Source organism: Monodon monoceros, unplaced genomic scaffold (assembly GCF_005190385.1).
Source record: "Monodon monoceros isolate NGI ecotype Baffin Bay Population unplaced genomic scaffold, NGI_Narwhal_1 Super_Scaffold_15, whole genome shotgun sequence".
Taxonomy (NCBI): Eukaryota; Metazoa; Chordata; class Mammalia; order Artiodactyla; family Monodontidae; genus Monodon; species Monodon monoceros.
In genome coordinates this window covers 21,244,291-21,266,083 of record NW_021703771.1, presented here as the reverse complement: position 1 = coordinate 21,266,083, position 21,793 = coordinate 21,244,291, and positions in this window count along the sequence as shown.

The window sequence follows — 21,793 nt, the reverse complement described above, 5'->3', positions numbered from 1 at the left end:
TGGTATTTGATAACCATTTTGATGACCTTGAGATTCTAGGCTCCCTTTGGCTTTTGATGACACCTCTCTTTCTTGCTTCAACCTCTACCTCCTTGATTATTATTTTTCTTAGCCTTGTTTTCAGGTTTCTCTTTCTCCGCCACCACTTACACGTTGGGTTCTCCAATGTTTGGCCCTTAATGCTCTGCTCTTCTCTGCTTACATGGTCCCTCTGGGGACTCTTATTGGCAGCTTCCATGTCCACCCATATGCTAACGGCATCCAAATCTATATTTCCAGTCTCACCTCTTCTTTACATTCAGAAGTCATATATCCTTGGCTTACTGCACATTTTCATCAGGGTATTCTACCAGCATCTTGAATGTTCTGTGTTCAAAAATTCCTTAACTATCTTTCCACACCTGTTCCTCCTCTTCCATTCCCCACATTGCTGAACATACTTTTGACACATCTAAGTCAGAAACAGTGGTGCCCAGCCTTTACTTTCACTGCCACCCTGTCCAGCTGATCCCATCCTACCCTCTTAATGTCTCTTGAATCTGTCATCCTCTCTCAGTCCATTGTCACTGCTCTTAGTTCAAGCCATTTTCATATCTTGCCAGATCTGTTTCAATAATCTCCTGACTCTTCATCCCACCTCCAGTCGCGTACCTTTCTCTGCCCCACATCTGTCTTCTACACATTCACTTATGACTTTTCTAAAGCACACATCTGTTTATAATATTATACTCTCCTATTGAAAGAGCTTCAGTGGTTTCTCACTGCTGACAGAACAAAGGCTTCCATGAATTGGTCAATCTCTGGCCTCATTTCTTTCCTCTCACTAAGAAGCACCCATCTCAGCCAGATTCATAAACAAGCGGTTCCTCCAGACCAGGATTTCCATGACTCTGAGCCTGTTCTTGCTACTACAAGTCCCTCTGCCTGGAATGCCCTCCACCTCCTGCCCCGCCTGTGGAATATCTACTCATCCTTCAAGACTCTCAGAGAGTTACCTCCTGCATGGAGCTTGTGTGGACCCTCCCTGGCCCCCCGTACCCAGTACATGTGGCTTCTTCCTCCTTTGTGCTCCCTTTGCACCCTATGGAACCATCTACTGGCTTATCTACATAACCTGAGTTGACATGTTTCTCCCTCTACTGAACTGAGTTTCCTGAGTAAAGGACTAATGTCAAATTCGTCTTTGAATCTCCAGCACCCAGCACAGTGACAAGGGCATGGTAAGGACCAAATAGTCACAGTTAACATTTTTTGAGGAGTTACTTACTGCATGTTGTTCTAAGTCCTCTGCACACACTCTCATTTAATTCTCACAACTCCGTGAGCTAGGCTCTGTACCCCCCTCCACAACTTGATGAGGAAATGTTACTTAAATTATAATTAAATGCACTGAAATGCACTTGGCGAATATTTATTGAATGAAAGATAAGAAATGGATGAATGCCCAGCTACTCAGTCCTCTCCCTGGGAATAAGACCCTGAAATATCCCTCTGGATTTAGTTCACTGCAGGAAGGCTGCCAGCCCCATATGTTATTCTGGCATAAACTGTTGCATTTTATGATCTGGAGAAGGTTTCCATTTTCATTACCCTAGCCCATCTTCTGATTCCAGAGCATACTCCAGACATATGCCTTTAATACGCTACCAAACAATTTTCCCATAAAGAACCCCAATCTTGGAGTCTAGTTGACCAGTGATTTATTGATTTCCTGGAGTAGGAAGTTCTGATTGCTAAATTCTAAAGTCAAAGAGACAAATTATATATTTACATCTTACATATTAAAAAAAACTTGCTTTGTTTTTGATATAGTGCTTTCATAAACAATTGTTCCTGTGACTCCATTGTTTTTAAATGGACTCTAGTCCAATACTTGGCATGCATTATGATTCTCAAAGAAAGAGCTCTAGAGAGTGGAAAGACGTGGGTTTTGAATTAAAAACCTGAGTTTTGAATCCTAGTTCTGCCACTAACTCAGCAGATGATTTTGGATAAATTATACAATTCCTAGCTTCAGTTTCTTCAACAGGTCAACACATATTTATCAAGTGTCCACAACAGGCTAGCCCAGTGCCAGGCTTTGTTTAGATGGGAGCATTATGTCAACAGAAAAGGACTGTTGTAGGGTTCACATAGACAGTGCCTGCTGAAACACAGCCAGCACTCAACACCCAAGGTTTTGGTGTTTTTCTTTTGTACGTGGCAAGGACTAAAAAATGACTATTTCCTAATAGAAAATAACTCAGATTCGACCCCAAATCAGTTCTTAGTCTGCATGTTTAAAAGTATGAAAACATAAAAAAAAAAGTTATTAAAAAAAAAGTATGATAGCAAAGATTACCAGAATACTCAAAAGCCATACTCTAAACATGTGAATAGGCACCTGAAGAACTTGAAAATTAGGAAGTGAATTTTGAACTTGTGTACTTTTTTTAATAGATTTTTTTAATATATAAATTTATTTATTTATTTATTATTTATTTATGGCTGCACTGGGTCTTCGCCCACTGCACGCAGGCTTTCTTTTTTTTTTTTTATTTGTGGGGAGCAGGGGCTAACCTATGCTGCGGTGCGCAGGCCCCTCATTAAGGCGGCCTCTCCTGCTGCAGAGCACAGGCTCCAAGTGCGCAGGCTTCAGTAGTTGTGGTGCATGGGCTCAGTAGCTGTGGCTCACGGACTCTAGAGCACAGGCTCAGTAGTTGGGGCGCACAGGCCCTGTTGCTCTGCAGCATGTGGGATCCTCCCGGATCAGGGCTGGAACCCGTGTCCCCTGCATTGGCAGGCAGACTCTGAACCACTGTGCCACCAGGGAAGCCCTAGTTTTTTTTTGTTTTGGTAGTTGAACTCCATTTGGCTACTGGTTGTGAAAAAACTTTATACGTAAGTCTCAGGACAAACAAATAAAAGGCAAAAATAATATTGCTTTTGTATATATTTGCATAGTGCTTTCTACATGAGAACCATGGAACTAGAAAAAAATGGAGAAAAGACACAATAATCTAAGGAATGCCGATGAGAGTTTATACCATGTTTCAAACATTCCTGTTCTTCATGATTCCAGCCCATTGTTTAATGCTCCTATATTTCCCTCTGCCCAGAATCGGGTAGCTGTTTATTGTTTCGTTAGCTTGTTTCATGTTAGTTGTTAGTTGTTGTGTTCCATTGTTTTGTCTTGTACCTCTCACTTGGAGAAAACAGTGAACTCTTCCCCAACACGTCTTCACTACATGTTTCTACAAGAAAATATTTAATGCCTGGGGAATTTTCCAATATTAATAACTGTTAATTAGTTTTAAATGTCTCACACCTCAAAGGAGGTTCTGAAGTTTACCTACATGAACAGTCACTGTGTTACTTGATTACTTACTGCTTTCAACTGGAGCAAGAAAATGATGATTTTCCTTTAATGCAGCATTGCTGTCTTTGCTCCCTCTTCTACACACACACACACACACACACACACACTCTTTCCAAAGCCAAGAAAGTGGAATTAATTTTATTGTCTCTGGTGGCACACATAAAGCTCATTTACCCTTTATTTTAATGAATCAGCAAAAAATGCCTTCATCTTATTCCTATGCTTATGTTTCACTTATAGGAGTAGGTGTTAACTGCACAGTTGTTTTTACAAAGATGCTATTAATATTATTATTTACACTGCTTGTATATTACCCTGGAGTATTCAGCTAAAGCTACTATACATTGACTTTCTTAAGCTGTTGGCTTAGTGTTATATATTAGTTCTTATCACAACAGCGCCCCTGTATCATCTAAAAAACATATTTTCTAAAATGCTCTGAAAACGACAGCATAATATCAGGAATATAATACTCTTAACCTGGAAATTCATCACCCAAAAAACAATTTTCCCAGATGATATATTGCCAAGATTCACGCTGCTGGTTGTGCATAAGGAAAAGACCACGTATTGTTCTGCCACTACAATCTAGTATTATTAAACAATGAAAAGACAGATGTACAAACAGCTTTTGGATTGAGTATAATTATTTAAATTATTTGAAATATCCTTAAATAGCTTTTCTCAAAACTTATTTCCATTTGAGAATTTATGACATTGCAATCTTTCCTCAAACTCTTTTTGTATTGCTTCTTGTCAAAGATTAATTTGAGTTAATCCCAGTTTTCAGCTTTACATCCATTGCATTCCAATCAGCTCACAGAAAGCCTCCACAGAACCATGCAAAGTTGTAAAACAGTACTCTTCAAGACCCCCGTAAATCTACCCTTCACTTTAAAACATTACGGACTAGCGGAATTTCAGAACAATCCCAGCCACATTGAAGATGATGGTGTTTGCAGCCACTCACAACCAGAGCTATGTGTAGGCAGAACGCTCATCAGATCTCCCTGAATAATGGCTGAGTCTTCACACGTAGGATTAGGTAATGTTCTTCAATAAAATAAATTTATGGTTGATATTTTTTCATCCCCCCCCAAACATAAAAACTGTCAGTAGCCACAACCCTTTGAAATGGAATGGCCTTCTGTGACCCTCAGGCTGAAATTTAAGAGTGCTCTGCCGCTGATTCATTCCCATTCCCATGGAAACAGTCACCAGGAATGATTCTGCTGTCATTATTTTCAAGCATTTACCCTGGTCCCAGGGATCTGGTGCTGTGTCCAGGGAAGTGAGAAAAGAAATGAGCATCAGTCTCACGGAATGAACTCAAATAACTGTCAACGGATAGGTTGAAAGTCAGATACTTCCTAAAAAATCTACCTTTTAAAAATACATATTTTAATGCTTTTCTAATTATTAAAAGAATTGGTTGCATAAAAACTCTAGAAAGATGTACAAGAAACTACAAATAGTTATTACATAGGGAGAATTGGGAACTTGGCAGATGGGAGAATAGAATGGAAGCTTTGTAGTTTCTTTTTTTAGCTTTTTATTACAGAAATTTTGAAACAAAGTAGAGAGAATAATATAGTGAATCCCCACATACTCATTACCCAACTTTAACACTTGTCAATTCATGGCCGATCATGTTTTATCTCTACTTCCAACTGCCACTGATTGTTTTCAAGCAAACTCCAGACATCACACGATTTTATCCACAAATATTTAGTATTTATCTTTAAAATATAAGAACACATTAAAAAATATAGGCACAATACTATTATCACATATTAACATTTTAACTTAATTTAAAATATCATAAAATAGTGTTTCAAATGTCCTCATTTTTTTTTCATAATTTTTTTTGCAGTTGGTTTGTTTATGTCATGATCCAGGCAAGTTCCTGGATGGCATTTCATTACTAAATTTCTTAAGTCTCTTTTAATCTATAACTTCTCCTCCCTTTTACCCTTGAAATTTATTTTTTAAGAGATCGGTACAGTTTCCTATATTTTAAATTTTGCTGATTGCTTCCATGGTGCCATTTTACATGTTCCATTGTCCCCAGTGTATCTGTAAACTCAAAGTTAGATCTGGAGCAGATACAGGCTTGATATTTTGACAATAAGACTTTATATATGGTGTTCAATTCTTCCATCAGGGGATAGAAAATGTCCAGTTGTCTTTCTTTTTTTTTTTTTTTTTGCGGTATGCGGGCCTCTCACTGTTGTGGCCTCTCCCATTGCGGAGCACAGGCTCCGGACGCGCAGGCTCAGTGGCCATGGCTCACGGGCCCAGCCGCTCCGCGGCATGTGGGATCCTCCCGGACCGGGGCACGAACCCGTGTCCCCTGCTTCGGCAGGTGGACTCTCAACCACTGCGCCACCAGGGAAGCCCTAGTTATCTTTCTTTTTGTGATGTTAGCAGATTGCTGAATATTGTCTACATCCATCATTTCCCTGGGGATCTGAACTAAGTGAATGAATCATCTATTCAAAAAATTAATGAAAGGGAATTTTTAAAAATTCAGAAAAGTAATTCAGTAGGATCCACTGAAATGTAAAAAGTGGGCTCTAAAAAAAAAAAAATCAAACATGCAAAATGGCCTGAGCAAGTTTATGTAACTAGCCCACCTGGTATTCTGGAAGTCCAACCAGGTTACTCAAATCCCACATTGTCCCAAATGAGGTTTGGCGCCATCTGGTGGTACATGCTCACTCTGACATAAATATTGATGAGGATGCTTCTGGGTCCTGTTGCTGACTGTGACTTCCAGTAACATCCTAATGAGTTGTTGCCCATTTTGTCAATTCAATCTGGAGAACTCAGGCTGTGAGAATACCGGGGACAATAGGACACACACTCCAAGCCTTCAATTTCTCAATAAGGAATTATTTTCCATTTCCTTAGCAGACTTTGCCTCCCTTCAATTTTGTTATTATCCCAACTCCCAGACTGTAAAAAATTTAGCAAAATGAGGACTTGGCTGCAGACTGTAACCAACTGCTAATGGCATTGTAGCCTAATTCATATTGTTGCATGAAGAATTTCACTGTACATGCATGAAGTGTGAAGATAATAAAAGTCACTCATAAACTTGCCACTCATAGACAACCATGCCACCATTCTGAAGTATCTTCTTCCAAATAACCTTCTAGTAGTCTTACATATACACCCACAAACAAAGCCAATACACTTTAGGACTCTGTCTTGAAAAATGACAGGTTGTATTAGACACAAATTGGAGTGGCTCTCTTTTTATCGTAGCCACTAAACCACCCTAAACCTTTGCCTGACTGACTGAGTCAAGCAGAGATAAAACTAACCAGACTTGAACAAACCAGATCCTCTCATGGGAACTGCATGGAGCCATTCAGAGGTGGAAGGTGGCAGAGTAGACACTTCTGATGGTTGCGTTCTCATGAGATTTGGGAGTTCCTGCTGCTAAGGACCTCCAGGCAATCATTGCTGGGGTCCTCCCCTAGGCTTCCTTGTTCAGCTTTTATTTTGGCTCTGTGAGATAGCGCAGGTTCCTTCCAATATGGTGGTTATTAATAGAGTCAGATTCTGCTACTTGAACTAAAACTATTTCAATTGATACATCAGTATATTACCACATATTTCTCAAAAATGTGAATTTTAATAGATACATGGTGGATGTCCCCTATGTATTTAATCATTCCACTATAACCAGTCATGATTGCTAACATTTTTCAATAATAAAAATAATCTTGTAATAATATACATAAACAATATATAAACTTTTCCCACATTTTAAATTATTTCCTTAAAAGTTGTCAAAATTTTTATGATATACACTGTAAAGACTAATTTTAGGAGGACTGATATAAAGTTACCAAATTACTATAATTTCATCATTGAATGTTTTACTATATCTTTAATCACAATTGATTATTATAATTTATATGTTTTTGCCAATTTAATATGTGGAGAGTGATATCAAAGCTATTTCAATTAGGGTCTTTCATCATTACTGATGTTGAGTATTTTTGGATATTTGTGTATTTATTCTGCCAATTTATATTCCTTCTCCATTTCTTATAGGATTGTTCATCTTTTTATTGATTTGTAAGTTCTCTCTCTTTTGATAGAACAATACTCTTTCCTGTAATAAATATTGCAAACATTTATTGTTTCTTATTCTTGTTTTTGTTTTCAATATGTATGAACACTTTTCTTTTTAAGGTTTTAAGTTTTTATTTTTTGCCTGTGTTGGGTCTTCGTTGCTGTGTGTGGGCTTTCTCTAGTTGTGGTGAGCAGGGGCTACTCTTTGTTGAGGTGCGTGGGCTTCTCATTGCAGTGGCTTCTCTTGTTGCGGAGCATAGACTCTAGGCACACAGGCTTCAGTAGTTGTGACATGTGAGCTCAGTAGTTGTGGCTAGCGGGCTTTAGAGTACAGGGTCAGTAGTTGTGGTGCACAGGTTTAGTTGCTCCACAGCATGTGGAATCTTCCCAGGCCAGGGCTCGAACCCGTGTCCCCTGCATTGGCAGGCGGATTCTTACCACTGTGCCACCGGGGAAGTCTCAAAATGTAGGGGCATTTTTAACTTTTAGTTATTTACATTTTCAATATTTTCTTTCATAAATTTATTACTTTGCTTAGAAAATTTCTACAGTTCAATTTTATGTAAATATTCTTATAATATTTTTCTTTTTAAACATTTAAATATCTGAAGGTTATATGATTTTGTTGTGTGGAAATGATCTGTTTTCTCAAATGAGTAGCTAGATACTTCAATACTATTTATTTATTTATTTATTTATTTTTAAACATCTTTATTGTAGTATAATTGCTTTACAATGGTGTGTTAGCTTCTGCTTTATAACATAGTGAATCAGGTATACATATACATATATCCCCATATCTCCTCCCTCTTGTGTCTCCCTCCCACCCTCCCTATCCCACCCCTCTAGGTGGTCACAAAGCACAGAGCTAATCTCCCTGTGCTATGCAGCTGCTTCCCACTAGCTATCTATTTTACATTTGGTAGTGTATATATGTCCATGCCACTCTCTCACTTCGTCCCAGATTACCCTTCCCCCTCCCCGTGTCCTCAAGTCCATTTTCTACGTATTCATCTTTATTCCTGTTCTGTCCCTACGTTCTTCAGAACCTTTTTTTTTTTTTTTTAGATTCCATATATGGAATGTGTTAGCATGTGTTAGCATATGGTATTTGTTTTTCTCTTTCTGACTTACTTCCCCCTGTATGACAGACTCCAGGTCCATCCACCTCACTACAAATAACTCAAGTTCATTTCTTTTTAGGGCTGAGTAATATTCCATTGTATATATGTGCCACGTCTTCTTTATCCATTCATCTGTTGATGGACACTTAGATTGCTTCCATGTCCTGGCTATTACTGTAAATAGAGCTGCAATGAACACTGTGGTATCTGACTCTTTTTGAGTAAGGGTTCCTCAGGGTATATGCCCAGTAGTGGGATTGCTGGGTCTTTCGTAGTTCTATTTTTAGTTTCTTAAGGAACCTCCATACTGTTTTCCATAGTGGCTATATCAATTTACATTCCCACCAACTGGCAAGAAGGCTCCCTTTTTTTTTTTTTTTTTTGCAGTACGCGGGCATCTCACTGTTGTGGCCTCTCCCGTTGCGAAGCACAGGCTCCGGACGCGCAGGCTCAGCGGCCATGGCTCACGGGCCTAGCCGCTCTGCGGCATGTGGGATCTTCCCAGACCGGGGCACGAACCATGTCCCCTGCATTGGCAGGCGGACTCTCAACCACTGCGCCACCAGGGAAGCCCAAGAGGGTTCCCTTTTTTCCACACCTTCTCCAGCATTTATTGTTTGTAGATTTTTTGATGATGGCCATTCTGACTGGTGTGAGGTGATACTTCATTGTAGTTTTGATTTGCATTTCTCTAATGATTAGTGATGTTGAGCATCCTTTCATGTGTTTATTAGCAATCTGTATATCTTCTTTGGAGAAATGTCTGTTTAGGTCTTCTGCCCATTTTTGTTTGTTTTTGTTGTTTTGTTTTGTTTTGTTTTTGCGTTACGTGGGCCTCTCACTCTTGTGGCCTCTCCCGTTGCGGAGCACAGGCTCCAGACACACAGGCTCAGCGGCCATGGCTCACGGGCCCAGCCGCTCCATGGCATGTGGGATCTTCCCAGTCTGGGGCACGAACCCATGTCCCCTGCATCGGCAGGCGGACTCCCAACCACTGTGCCACCAGGGAAGCCCCCATTTTTGGATTGGGTTTCTTGTTTTTTTCATATTGAGTTTCATGAGCTGCTTGTATATTTTGGAGATTAATCCTTTGTCAGTTGCTTCATTTGAAAATATTTTCTCCCATTCTGAGGGTTGTCTTTTCATCTTGTTTATGTTTTACTTTGCTGTGCAAAAGCTTTTAAGTTTCATTAGGTCCCATTTGTTAATTTTTGTTTTTATTTCCATTTCCCTAGGAGGTGGGTCAGAAAGGATCCTGCTGTGATTTATGTCAGAGAGTGTTCTGCCTATGTTTTCCTCTAAGAGTGAGATAGTGTCTGGCCTTACATTTAGGTCTTTAATCTATTTTGAGTTTATTTTTGTGTATGGTGTTAGGGAGTGTTCTAATTTCATTCTTTTACATGTAGCTGTCCAGTTTCCCCAGCACCACTTATTGAAGAGGCTGTGTTTTCTCCATTGTATATTCTTGCCTCCTTTATCAAAAATAAGGGGACCATAGGTGTATGGGTTTATCTCTGGGCTTTCTAACCTGTTCCATTGATCTATATTTCTGTTTTCATGCCAGTACCATACTCTCTTGATTACTGTAGCTTTGTAGTATACTCTGAAGTCAGGGAGCCTGATTCCTCCAGCTCCATTTTTCTTTCTCAAGATTGCTTTGGCTATTTGGGTTCTTTTGTGTTTCCAAACAAATTGTGAAATTTTTTGTTCTAGTTCTGTGAAAAATGCCATTGGTAGTTTGATAGGGATTGCATGGAATCTGTAGATTGCTTTGGGTAGTATAGTCATTTTCACAATGTTGATTCTTCTAATCCAAAAAGATGGTATATCTCTCCATCTGTTTGTATCATCTTTAATTTCTTTCATCAGTGTCTTATAGTTTTCTGCATATAGGTCTTTTGTCTCTACATAGGTTTATTCCCAGGTATTTTATTCCTTTTGTTGCAATGGTAAATGGGAGTGTTTCCTTAATTTCTCTTTCAGATACTTCATCATTAGTGTATAGGAATGCAAGAGATTTCTGTGCATTAGTTTTGTATCCTGCTACTTTACCAAATTCATTGATTAGCTCTAGTAGTTTTCTGGTAGCATCTTTAGGATTCTTTATGTATAGTATCATGTCATCTGCAAACAGTGACAGCTTTACTTCTTCCTTTCCAATTTGGATTCCTTTTATTTCTTTTTCTTCTCTGATTGATGTGGCTAAAACTTCCAAAAATATGTTGAATAGTAGTGGTAAGAGTGGACAACCTTGTCTTGTTCCTGATCTTAGAGGAAATGGTTTCAGTTTTTCACCATTGACAACGATGTTGGCTGTGGGTTTGTCATATATGGCCTTTATTATGTTGAGATAAGTTCCCTCTATGCCTACTTTCTAGAGGGTTTTTGTCATAAATGGGTGTTGAATTTTGCCAAGAGCTTTTTCTGCATCTAATGAGATGATCCTATGGTTTTTCTCCTTCAATTTAATATGGTGTATCATATTGATTGATTTGCCTATATTGAAGAATCCTTGCATTCCTAGGATAAACCCCACTTGATCATGGTGTATGATCCTTTTAACTGCTGTGGATCCTGTTTAGTAGTAATTTGTTGAGGATTTTGCATCTATGTTCATGAGTGATATTGGCCTGTATTTTTCTTTCTTTGTGACATCTGTGTCTGGTTTTGGTATCAGGGTGATGGTGGCCTCGTAGAATGAGTTTGGGAGTGTTCCTCCCTGTGCTATATTTTGGAAGAGTTTGAGAAGGATAGGTGTTAGCTCTTCTCTAAATGTTTGATAGACTTCACCTGTGAAGCCATCTGGTCCTGGGCTTTTGTTTGTAGGAAAATTTTTAATCACTGTCTAAATTTCAGTGCTTGTGATTGGTCTGTTTATATTTTCTATTTCTTCCTGGTTCAGTCTCAGAAGGTTTTGCTTTTCTGAGAATTTGTCCATTTCTTCCAGGTTGTCCATTTTATTGGCATATAGGTGCTTGTAGTAGTCTCTCATGATCCTTTATATTTCTGCAGTGTCAGTTGTTCCTTCTCCCTTTTCATTTCTATTCCTATTGATCTGAGTCTTCTTTTTTTCTTGATGAGTCTGGCTAATGGTTTATCAGTTTTGTTTATCTTCTCAAAGAACCAGCTTTTAGTTTTATTGATCTTTGCTATCGTTTCCTTCATTTCTTTTTCATTTATTTCTGATCTGATTTTATGATTTCTTTCCTTCTGCTAACTTTGGGGTTTTTTTGTTCTTCTTTCTCTAATTGCTTTAGGTATAGGGTTAGGTTGTTTATTTGAGATGTTTCTTGTTTCTTCAGGTAGGATTGTATTGCTAAAAAGTTCCCTGTTAGAACTGCTTTTGCTGCATCCCATAGGTTTTGGGTCATCGTGTTTTCACTGTCATTGGTTTCTAGGATTTTTTGATTTCCTCTGTGATTTCTTCAGTGATGTATTCATTATTTAGTAGTGTATTGTTTAGCCTCCACGTGTTTGTATTTTTTACAGATTTTTTCCCGTAATTGATATCTAGTCTCATAGCATTGTGGTTGGAAAAGATACTTGATACGATTTCAATTTTCTTAAATTTAGCAAGGTTTGATTTGTGACCCAAGATATGATCTATCCTGGAGAATATTCCAGGAGCACTTGAGAAAAAAGTTTATTTTGTTGTTTTTGGGTGGAATGTCCTATACATATCAATTACATCCATCTTGTTTAGTGTATCATTTAAAGCTTGTGTTTCCTCATTTGTTTTCATTTTGGATGATCTGTCCATTGGTGAAAGTGGGGTATTAAAGTCCCCTACTATGAATGTGTTACTGTCGATTTCCCCTTTTTTGGCTGTTAGTATTTGCCTTATGTATTGAGCTGCTCCTATGTTGGGCGCATAAATATTTACAATTGTTATATTTTCTTCTTGGATTGATCCCTTGATCATTATGTAGTGTCCTTCTTTGTCTCTTGTAATAGTCTTTATTTTAAAGTCTATTATGTCTGATATGAGAATTGCTACTCCAGCTTTCTTTTGATTTCCATGTGCATGGAATATCTTTTCCATCCCCTCTCTTTCAGTCTGTATGTGTCCCTAGGTCTGAAGTGGGTCTCTTGTAGACAGCATATATATGGGTCTTGTTTTTGTACCCATTCAGCCAGTTTATATTTTTGGTTGGAGCATTTAGTCCATTTACATCAGGTAGTTATCAATATGTATGTTCCTATTAATATTTTCTTAATTGGTTTGGGATGGTTATTGTAGTTCTTTTCCTTCTCTTGTGTTTACTGCGTAGAGAAGTTCATTTAGCATTTGTTGTAAAGCTGGTTTGGTGGTGCTGAATTCCCTTAGCTTTTGCTTATCTGTAAAGGTTTTAATTTCTCCATCGAATCTGAAATAGATTCTTGCTAGGTAGAGTAATCTTGGTTGTAGGTCTTTCCCTTTCATCACTTTAAATATGTCCTGCCACTCCTATCTGGCTTGCAGAGTTTCTGCTGAAAGATCAGCTGTTAACCTTATGGGGATTCCCTTGTATGTTATTTGTTTTTCCCTTGCTGCTTTTAATATTTTTTCTTTGTATTTAATTTTTGATAGTTTGATTAGTATGTGTCTTTGTGTGTTTATTCTTGGATTTATCCTGTATGGGACTCTCTGTGCTTCCTGACTTGATTGACTATTTCCTTTCCCATATTAGGGAAGTTTTCAACTATAATCTCTTCAAATATTTTCTCATTCCCTTTCTTTTTCTCTTCTTTTTCTGGAATTCCCTATAATTCAAATGTTGGTGCGTTTAATGTTGTCCCAGAGGTCTCTGAGACTGTACTCAATTCTTTTCATTCTTTTTTCTTTATTCTGCTCTGCAGTAGCTATTTCCACTACTTTTTCTTCCAGGTCACTTATCTGTTCTTCTGCCTCAGTTATTCTGCTATTGATTTTTTCTAGAGAATTTTTAGTTTCTTTTCATTTCATTTTCATTCATTGTTTGTTTGCTCTATAGTTCTTCTAGGTCCTTGTTAAACCTTTCTTGTATTTTCTCCATTCTATTTCCAAGATTTTGGATCATCTTTACTATCATTACTCTGAATTCCTTTTCAGGTAGACTGCCTATTTCCTCTTCATTTGTTACGTCTGGTGGGTTTTTACCTTGCTCCTTCATCTGCTGTTTATTTCTCTGTCTTCTCATTTTGGTTAACTTACTGTGTTTGGGGTCTCCTTTTCACGGGCTGCAGGTTCATACTTCCCGTTGTTTTTGGTGTCTGTCCCCAGTGGGTAAGGTTGTTTCAGTGGGTTGTGTAGGCTTCCTGGTGGAGGGGACTGGTGCCTGTGTTCTGTTGGAAGAGGCTGGATCATGTCTTTCTGGTGGGCAGGACCACATCAGGTGGTGTGTTTTCGGGTGTCTGTGACCTTATTATGATTTTAGGCAACCTCTCTGCTAATGGGTGAGGTTGTGTTCCTGTCTTGCTAGTTGTTTGGCATATGGTGTCCAGCACTGGAGCTTTCTGGTCATTGAGTGGAGCTGGGTCTTAACATTGGATTGGAGATCTCTGGGAGAGCTTTCGCCATTTGATATTGTGTGTAGCTGGGAGGTGTCTTGTGGACCAATGTCCTGAACTTGGCTCTCCCACCTCAGAGGCACAGGCCTGACACCTGGCTGGAGCACGAAGACACTGTCAGCCACATGGCTCAGAAGAAAAATAAAAAAATAAAATAAGATAAAGTTATTAAAATAAAAATAATTTAATTTAAAAATGATTAAAAATTTTAAAATGAAAAAGTAATAAAAATAGAAAGAAAGAAGAGAGCAACCAAACCAAAAAACAAATCCACCAATGATAACCAGCACTAGAATCTCTACTAAAAGAACAAAAGGCAACAACAAGAAAAACGGACAGACAGAACCCTAGGGCAAATGGTAAAAGCAAAGCTATACAGACAAAATCACATAAAGAAGCATACACATACACACCCACAAAAAGAGAAAAAGAAAAAAGGATATATATCTATATATATATATTTTAAAAAAAGGAAGAGTGCAACCAAATCAATAATCAAATCTACCAGTGATAATAAACTCTAAATACTAAACTAAGATAAACATAAAACCAAAAACAAATTAGATGCAGAAAGCAAACCCCAAGTCTACAGTTGCTCCCAGAGTCCACTGCCTCAATTTTGGGATGATTCATTGTCTATTCAGGTATTCCAGAGATGCAGGTACATCAAGTTGATTGTGGTTATTTAATCCGCTGCTCCTGAGGCCGCTGGGAGAAATTTCCCTTTCTCTTCTTTGTTCGCACAGCTCCCGGGGTTCAGCTTTGGATTTGGACCCGCCTCTGCGAGTAGGTTGCCTGAGGGCATCTGTTCCCCGCCCAGACAGGACGGGGTTAAAGTAGCAGCTGCTTCGGGGGCTCTGGCTCACTCAGGCCGTGGGGAGGGAGGGGTACAGATGTAGGGTGAGCCTGTGGCGGCAGAGGCCGGCATGACGTTGCACCAGCCTGAGGCGTGCTGTGCGTTCTCCCAGGGAAGTTGTCCCTGGATCACAGGACCTGTCAGTGGTGGGCTGCACAGGCTCCCAGGAGGGGCGGTGTGGATAGTGACCTGTGCTCGCACACAGGGTTCTTGGTGGCTGCAGCAGCAGCCTTAGCGTTTCATGCCCGTCTCTGGTGTCCACAGTGGTAACCGCAGTTTGCACCTGTCTCTGGAGCTTGTTTAGGCAGTGCTCTGAATCCCCTCTCCTCGTTCACCCCGAAACAATGGTCTCTTGCCTCTAAGGCAGGTCCAGACTTCTTCCCGGACTCCCTTCTGGCTAACTGTGGTGAACTAGCCCCTTTCAGGCTGTGGTCACACAGCCAACCCCAGCCCTCTCCCTGGGGTCTGACCTCCAAAGCCCGAGCCTCAGCTCCCAGGCCCCGCCTGCCCCGGCGGGTGAGCAGACAAGCCTCTCGGGTTGGTGAGTGCTGGTCGGTCCTGATCCTCTGTGCAGGAATCTCTCTGCTTGGCCCTCCGCACCCCTGTTGCTGCGCTCTCCTCTGTGGCTCCAAAGCTTCCCCCCCCCACCCCATCTCCACCAGTGAAGGGCCTTCCTAGTGTGTGGAAACTCGTCCTCCTTCACAGCTCCCTCCTACTGGTGTAGGTCCTGTCCCTATTCCTTTGTCTCTGTTTATTCTTTTTCCTTTTGCCCTACCCAGGTACGTGGGGAGTTTCTTGCCTTTTGGGAGGTCTGAGGTCTTCTGCCAGCGTTCATAGGTGTTCTGTAGGAGTTGTTCCACATGTAGATGTATTTCTGATGTATTTGTGGGGAGGAAGGTGATCTCCACATCTTATTTTTCTGCCATCTTGAAGGCCTCTCAATACAATTTATTAAACTATTATTTCTTAATGGTTTTGAAGTAGGAAATTTATCATATACTAAAATTTTGCAAATGTTCTATAGTAGTTCACTGAGTTTTAGAAAACTTCTATGCCAGTTCTACTGTGATTTATTATTTTTTATTCCTTAATATATTTAAAATTCTGACAGGGGAAGGTCCATTTATCATTTTTATTTTTCAAAAATGTTTAGCTTTTCTCATTAGTTAAATGTATCTTAGATAACTTTAGAAAACTGTTTTGTTCTTGTCAAATTCTTTTTGTGAGTTTTTTAAGAAAGGAATTGATATTTTGATATTATTAAAGCTTTCAGGTACGTGATATATCTTTACATCATTTCAAATATTCTATTATGTCTTATAATAAAATTGTTTTTAGTTTTAAGTATATAATATAACTTTAGTACCCTATTTGATAGGTTTATTCTTACATATTCTGTATATTCGATTCCACTCACAATGAATCTTTTAACTCTTTTAACTGAATATAATGGTAGATCATGAAGATATTGATCTCTATTTATGAGAACTAACTCAGTTGACTCTCATTGGTCTTACAGAGAGACAACCCTATTATCACCATGTAATAGAAATTTTATCTCCTCTTCTCCAGTATTTATGTCCTTCATTTTCTTTTGGCCTTGTTGCATTGTTCTTTGATATTAGACAAAGCAGTGGTCATTCTTGTCTTGGTTTTTATATTTTGGTATTACATTTGATGTTGTTTCTAGGTTGAGATTTTATTATGAATAAATCATAACTTTTATCAAACGCCTCTTAAACAGTGATTGACATATAAATAGTTCTCCTTTATTCAATTGGTGACAGAAATTTAAATCAGCTCCCAATGTTGAAACATTTTGCTTTCTTTTCCTAAATCCCCCTAGACCATAATGCATTATTTTCATTAAAGGAGAGGATCTTATTTGCTACAACTTTATTAAAGAATTTTAACTTCCTTATTAAAAGTGAGATCAGTTTATCATCTTGTGCTACCATTGTTAAGTTTTAGTGTCAATGCTACCTTCCACTGGGATTTTGATTTGACTTGTGATATACTTACAAATTATTTTAGAAAAATTTCCATCTATTTAGTATTCTAATCTTGGAACATATTATTTCTCCATGTATTTCACTCTTGATGTTGGATCACACTACCTGAGTCAGTGCCATAGAGCTGAAGAGTTAACTGGGTGCAAGTTGGGGTAGTGGGAGGGCATTCCAGGAAGGAGTTTTAAAGAGAGAAGTTACATGATCCAATATGCCTATTGAAGAGACCTTCCCGATGACAGGTATAAGTAACTTTTCCAGATTTCTTTAAGAGGAGAAAAGGCTGTGGAGGGGGAGAGGAAATGTAACTAGAAAAGAAGGATTGGGGAGTGTGGAAAGATTGGAGAGATTTTATCATATTTAAAAGGTAATAGACTAGAAACAGAAGGAAGGAAAGGTTAATGGTACAATAGAAAGAAGAGATAGTTTATAATGTAAGATTTCCTAGAAGGTGGGAAGTGATAGGATTAAGGACAGATGGAGGCTGGCTTGTGATAGGGAGAAGGGTAAAACCACTAGCATTTTATGGGAAGGAAGAGGATGGGGTCAGAGGCAGGTAGGTATGTGGGATGAGTAGCAGGAAGCTGAGAGGGTTTCCATCTGATGAAGTAGGGGCAGTTACCTGCTCAGCTGGAGGAGGGGTAGGTGGGGGGGATAACCATGGTAGGAGAGGAAGTGGGCCATGAGAATAGGATTCCTCAGGAGTATGGAGTTCACAATTGAGGTTGAAGATCATGAACTTAGTGTGGTACTAATGAGTGGATAGTTTTCCATTACATTTTGTGACTGGGGATTGCTGGCATATGGGAGAGCCAATGATATAAAAAATACATTTTTCCCTACTCTGACTAATTTATTCAGTTGTCTTACTAATTCAAGAGGTTTTATTTTAAACGTGATTGTGTTTAGCTTTTGGCCTATAATCATGTCATCAATAAGCAATAGTAATTTTGTCTCCTGTATTTCCAGTGTTTTTTAAAGTTTCATATTTTATTTTATTGGTAAAACTCAATGTATAATTTTGTGCAATAACATTTATAGCAGGGATTTTTGCTTTGCTTCTGATTTTATTGGGGCTGCCTGGAATATTTTATCCTGAAATGTAATGTTGGGTTTCTTCTTTGATGATTTAATAATGTTCAGAAAGTTTTCAACTTCTAGTTCTGTAATCTTTAAAAAAGTAAGAATGGGTTGTAGCAAAATCTCTTTCAGCATGTATCCATTATCTATCCCATAATATATATTTTTTGAATCTATTTAATAGATCTGTGAATTCTGGGGATAAGTCTTGCTTGGTTGATTTTTACCATACTCTTGCATTTAGTTTGCTAGGAATTTATTTCAGGTTTTTGAATATATCAAAAATGGATTGACTTTTCTTGTTGTTTGAATATCAGAGCTATGTTAGCTTTAGAAAATAAATTATGTAGCTATCTATATCTTTGTTCTTTGGAGCAATTTATGTAGCATTAGCTATTCCTTGAACATTTGAAAAAACTCCATCTGGTTTCACAGCCAGTAATTTTTTTATGCCTTTTCCATGTCGTCTGTGGTTGTATGTCTATTTGATTTGGACTCCTTCTTGAGTCAATTTTAGTCACTTAGTTTTTAAAGACAAGCTTATTATAGTTGACTAATACAACACATTTTCTTATTGTTTTAAATTAAATGTTTTAATTTTTAAAATAAATTTATTTATTTTATTTATTTATTTTTGGCTGTGCTGGGTCTTCATTGCTGGGTGTGTCCCCTTCATTGGCCAGTGGATTCTTAATCACTGCACCACCAGGGAAGCCCTAAACATTTTAATTTAAATTGTGTCTGCTGTTAACATCCTCCATATCATTCCTACATAGGTCTATTTGCTGTTTCCACTGTTGCTCTTTTTCTCTTGGTTAAGTCTGCTCTGTCAACATTATTCTGCCTTCTTTATTTTGTTTGTTTGTTTAAAAGGTACCTTAGTCACTTTAGCTTTTTCTCTTTTTTTTTTTACCTTTTTTGGTATTCTTCCCTAAAACGTTGAGTTATTTAGTTTTTACCCTGTTTTCTAACTTAACATTGAAACTATGGTTTCAACTATTGTAGTTTAAAAAATATTCTGTAGTTATTTTTGTTTGTTTTCAGAGAGTTTTTCAACAGTGTCATTTGGGGGAAGATATATATGTGTTTGCTGTTACAAAAAAAGGTTGTTGTCACTGTTGCTTAAACTTTTGTTATTAATTTATTTTAATACACAGTAGACAGATGGCCTACTTTAACTTCTATTCTTTGGAAGCTATTGAGGCTTTTGGTAGTAGAATACATGAAAATTTTCATAAAATTTGCATGATATTTGAAAAGAAATTTAAGGCGTACAAGATTTGCTTTTAGTTTAACACTTAACAAATTGTTTTTCTCTCATTTTTCTCTGAATATCTAAAGGAATATTAGAATTTATAATGATGTTATGCTATCTAGGATTTATAGACTAATATATATATAATATCTTTGTTATGAATTTTACTTTTCATCCACATAAATGATTATTTTTCACTTTCTCAATGTTTTTGTCTTGAATTTTTGGGTATTATTTTTCATCCTTTCTTTGTCATTTGTTTGACCCAATATATATGCTCAACCTATGTTTTTTCCGTTTTAGGCTAGGTAGTACATAATTTCTTTTTCTTTTTTTTTTTCAACATTTCTTTAAACATCTTTATTGGAGTATAATTGTTTTACAATAGTACATTAGTTTCTGCTTTATAACAAAGTGAATCAGCTATACATATACATATATCCCCATATCTCCTCCCTCTTGCATCTCCCTCCCACCTTCGCTATCCCACCCCTCTAGGCGGTCACAAAGCACTGAGCTGATCTCCCTGTGCTATGCGGCTGCTTCGCACTAGCTATCTGTTTTACATTTGGTAGTGTACATATGTCCATGCCATTCTCTCACTTCGTCCCAGCTTACCCTTCCCCCTCCCCATGTCCTCAAGTCCATTCTCTATGTCTGCATCTTTATTCCTGTCCTGCCCCTGGGCTCTTCAGAACCTTTTTTTTAAGATTCCATATATATGTGTTAACATATGGTATTTGTTTTCCTCTTTCTGACTTACTTCACTCTGTATGACAGACCCTGGGTCCACTCACCTCACTACAAATAACTCAGTTTTTTTCTTTTTATGGCTGAGTAATATTCCATTGTATATATGTGCCACATCTTCTTTATCCATTCATTTGTTGATGGATACTTAGGTTGCTTCCTGTCCTGACTATTGTAAACAGAGCTGCAATGAACATTGTGGTACATGACTCTTTTTGAATTATGGTTTTCTCAGGGTATATGCCCAGCAGTGGGATCGATGGGTCATGTGGTAGTTTTATTTTTAGTCTTTTTGTTTGTTTGTTTTTTTGCGGTACGCAGGCCTCTCACTGTTGTGGCCTATCCTGTTGCGGAGCACAGGCTCCAGACACGCGGGCTTAGTGGCCATGGCTCATGGGCCCAGCCACTCCGCGGCATGTGGGATCCTCCTGGACCGGGGCACGAACCTGTGTCCCCTGCATCGGCAGGCGGACTCTCAACCACTGCGCCACCAGGGAAGCCCTAATTTTAGTTGTTTAAGGAACCTCCATAGTGTTTTCCATAATGGCTGTATCAATTTACATGCCCACCAACAGTGCAAGAGAGTTCCTTTTTCTCCACACCCTCTCCAGCATTATTTGTTTGTAGATTTTTTGATGATGGCTATTCTGATTGGTGTGAAGTAATACCAGATTGTAGTTTTGACTTGCATTTCTCTAATGATCAGTGATGTTGAGCATCCTTTCATGTGTTTGTTGGTAATCTGTATAACTTCTTTGGAGAAATGTCTATTTAGGTCTTCTGCCCATTTTTGGATTGCATTGTTTGTTTTTTGGATATTGAGCTGCATGAGTTGCTTGTATATTTTGGAGATTAATCCTTTGTCAGTTGCTCCATTTGCAAATATTTTCTCCCATTCTGAGTGTCGTCTTTTTGGCTTTTTATGGTGTCCTTTGCTGTGCAAAAGCTTTTAAGTTTCATTAGGTCCCAGTTGTTGATGTTTGTTTTTATTTCCATTTCTCTAGGAGGTGGGTCAAAAAGGATCTTGCTGTGATTTATGTCATAGAGTGTTCTGCCTATGTTTTCCTCTAAGAGTTTGATAGTGTCTGGCCTTACATTTAGGTCTTTAATCCATTTTGAGTTTATTTTTGGGTGTGGTGTTAGGGAGTGTTCTAATTTCATTCTTTTTTACATGTAGCTGTCCAGTTTCCCCAGCACCACTATTGAAGAGGCTGTCTTTTCTCCATTGTGTATTCTGGCTTCCTTTATCAAACATAAGGTGACTATACGTGCATGGTTTTTTCTCTGGGTTTTCTATCCTGTTCCATTGATCTATATTTCTGTTTTTGTGCCAGTACCATACTGTCTTCATTACTGTAGCTTTGTAGAATAGTCTGAAGCCAGAGAGCCTGATTCCTCCAGCTCCATTTTTGTTTCTCAAGATAGCTTTGGCTATTCGGGGACTTTTGTGTTTCCATACAAATTGTGAAATTTTTTGTTCTAGTTCTGTGAAAAATGCCATTGGTAGTTTGATAGGGATTGCAGGGAATCTGTAGATTGCTTTGCGTAGTATAGTCATTTTCTCAATGTTGATTCTTCCAATCCAAGAACACGGTATATCTCTCCATCTGTTTGTATCATCTTTAATTTCTTTCATCAGTGTCTTATAGTTTTCTGCATACAGGTCTTTTGTCTCCCTAGGTATGTTTATTCCTAGGTATTTTATTCTTTTTGTTGCAATGGTAAATGGGAGTGTTTCCTTAA